Genomic DNA, 3,455 nt, shown 5'->3' on the forward strand with positions numbered 1-3,455 from the left:
ACTTCCTAAGTTATTTTTGTAATCCTCTTTCTTGGATCTTTGTCATATCTCTTTCAGGTACTACTTGTATAACTTTTTAGTGGTAGGAGTCCGACTTGGTTACGTCGGTCTCCTTTAAGTTATTTTTTGTAGTCCTCTTTCTTGAATCTTTGTCAGATCTCTTTCAGGAATTACTTGTATAACTTTTTGTTTTGGGCTGACTTTGTTATGTCAGGCCCTTCTAAGTTAAAGTAATCCTCTTTAATAGGGTTGGCCAGACCTCTTTCCAGGGTTTACTTATAACTTGGGTTGACTTGGTTCGACTTCTGAACGTCGGCCAGTCTTTAAGTTATTATATTAGCTATCCGTAAGACCTCATCAGGTTCTTTTTTGGATTGCTTTCGATTCCTCTTTAATAGGTTTGGCCAGACCTCTTTCCAGGGTTTACTTATAACTTGGGTTGACTTGGTCTGACTTTTGAATGTCGGCTAGTCTTTAAGTTATTATTTTAGCTATCCGTAAGACCTCGTCAGGTTCTTTTTTAGATCACTTTCGATAACTTCTTACATTATTCTGTGTTCATCTTTGCCGATTTGTAGAAAGTGGTTGTCATCTCTAGATCGTCCTTTGGGTGAATCGCGTTTTCACCTTTATTGGACGGTTGTCTTTATCGTGATCGTGCAGTGAAATTGTTTTTCACTTTCTGCCGATCTGTTGCTTTATAATCGGGCGATGAACTCTGCTTTCACTTTTTTGCCGACCTTGTCAAAATCGGGCGATGAATTCTGGTTTCATCTTTCCCGACTTTTATCATGATCGGGCGGTGAATTTGGTTTTCACCCTGCCGACCTTGTCGTGATCCGGCAGTGAAATTTGCGTTTCAGATTAATGCGTCTTGGTATAGCAGTGAATTTTGTTTTAACTTTGTCAAAATCAAATGATGAATTCAATTTTCATCGTGGTCGGGCGGTGAAGTTGGTTTTCACCTTGCCGACTTGTCGCTTTGTAATCGGACGATGAGTTTGGTTTTCATCTTGCTGACTTTGTCGTGATCGGGCGGTGATTTTGGTGTTTCACCTTGCCGACCTGCCGTAGTCGGGCGTTTTGGTAGGAAACTTTTTAAGGAATCTACAATCTTTTAAACAATAATATAAAGATAAGAGTGTGTACATGTTAGTACTTACCTTTCTAGGTCGGGCAATCTTTTTGGATCTCGGCCTGGCGCCCTTTTTAGATTGCAGGCATGCCATGACCTTGGTAGCTCTTGCCCTTCAAGTTTGGACAGTCTATAGCAACTTTTCCCCAGTTCTTCTGAACAACTTGGTATGGTCCTTTCCAGTTGGCTGCTAGCTTTCCTTCTCCAGGTCGAGTTGTTCCAATATCATTTCGGATTAGGATGAGGTTGTTGTTGGCAAAGCTTTGCTGTACTACCTTCTGATTGTATCTTGAGGCCATTCGACGTTTTAACGCCTCTTCCTTGATCGGAGCTCTCTCTCGGACTCTTGGAAGTAGGTCGAGTTCTTTCCTTTAGATTTGGGAGTTGACCTCTTCATTGTAGAAGATCATTCTGGGGGATCCTTCTTTGATCTCTACTGGGATCATTGCCTCCATTCCGTAAATCAATCGGAAGGGTGATTCCCCCGTGGTGAAGTGTGGAGTTGTCCGATATACCCATAGGACTTGTGGGAGCTCTTTAGCCCAAGCTACCTTTGCGTCCTGTAGCCTCCATTTTAACCCGGCTAGTATGACCTTATTGGCAGCTTCTGCTTGTCCATTAGCTTGTGGGTGTTCTACGGATGTGAATTGGTGCTTTATTTTCAAGTCGGCTATCAACTTTCTAAAGTCTGCGTCTGTGAATTGAGTGTCATTGTCTGTGGTGATGGAGTAAGGAACCCCACACCTTGTAATATTATTTTTGTACAAGAATTTCTGACTTCTTTGAGCAGTGGCATTAGCTAGGGGCTCTGCCTCAATCCATTTTGTGAAGTAATCCACCCCTACAATGAGGAACATGACTTGTCCCGATCCTTGGGGAAGGGGTCCGAGGAGGTCGAGTCCCCATTCTGCGAACGGCCAAGGTGATGTTACATTGATGAGTTCCTCTGGTGGGGCAATGTAGAAGCTAACATGCTTTTGATATAAAGCTTTAACTTTGTATTTGGGTTTTTGCTCTCTTGTTGCCTCCAAAGGGTGCCCCTGGACTTTCGTGTGAGTCCTGGGGTTTCTCTTTTACTGTTGTATCTGACACTTGATGTTTTACTGTTATTGTCCGAGTTGTTTCCTTATTTGTCCGAGTTGTTTGGTAATAACCCCATGGTTGACCTATGTCTTCTTTGAAAAAATATTGCTGAGATGTCTACTAAGATCCTGGATGGCATGTCTGATTGACTGGATTCCATAGTTTTAATGCGTGTTACTGTGGCTGACCTTGAGTTCTGTGTGCGACTTAGGAGGTTCCGTAGAATGAGTTGGTGTCGCCGGACCCCGAGGAGAGGGTTTGTTTTTCTTCCTTGTTGTGGTCTTGTAATGTGGCCTGATGAGGCTTCTGTTATTGCCCCCTGGTTTGGTGTTGGCTAGTTTTGAAAATGCATCAGCTCGGGCATTCTGCTCCCGAGGTATGTGTCAGACTTCATATTCCCCGAAATGTCCGAGCTCTTTTTTGTTTTTGTCCAGGGTCCCCCAAATTGTCCGAGTTGTTCTCTGGTTTTGTCCAGGGTCCCCCGAATCGTCCGAGCTATTTTTCATGGTGGGATCCCCAGCTTGGTTGCTCCCTTCTATTTGTGAGGTGACTACTTGTGAATCACTGGACACGGTAAGCTCCTACCTTCTTAGCTAGCCTTAACCCAGCCAGTAGTGCCTCGTATTCAGCTTGGTTATTTAGCTTGATTTGGCTTCCCTGATTGCTTTCTATAATTACGCCTGCACCACTCCCGGTTTTGTTTGAAGAGTCGTCCATGTAGAGTTTTCATTTTGTAGGATTTCCCGGGGTGTCAGTGTACTCTATAATAAAGTCGGCCAGATACTGTGATTTGATGGCTATCTGAGCTTTATGTCGAAGATCGATTTCGGATAACTTGACTGCCCACTGTAGAATTCTTCCTGCTAAGTCTGTTTTCTGTAGGATGCCTTCTATGGGCTGGTTGGTCCGAACTCTGATAGTGTGAGCTTGAAAGTATGGGTGAAGTCATCGAGAGGTGAGTATGAGGGCGTAGGCGAACTGCTCTATCTCTTGATAGTTTAGTTCGGCCCCTTGTAGAGCCTTGATGATGAAGTAGACGGGTTGTTGCCCACTTTTGTCTTCTTTAACTAGTGATGAGGCTATTGCCAGACTTCCCACTACGAGGTATAATATGAGCTTTTCACTTTCCCTTGGTTGGGTAAGAATGGGTGGTTGCCCCAAGAATTTTCAAAATCTCAGAAGGCTTGTTTGCACCCCGTAGTACTATTCAAACCTCTCTCCCTTCCTTAATATACCT

This window comes from Arachis duranensis, chromosome 3 (genome assembly GCF_000817695.3).
Source record: "Arachis duranensis cultivar V14167 chromosome 3, aradu.V14167.gnm2.J7QH, whole genome shotgun sequence".
NCBI classification, from domain to species: Eukaryota; Viridiplantae; Streptophyta; class Magnoliopsida; order Fabales; family Fabaceae; genus Arachis; species Arachis duranensis.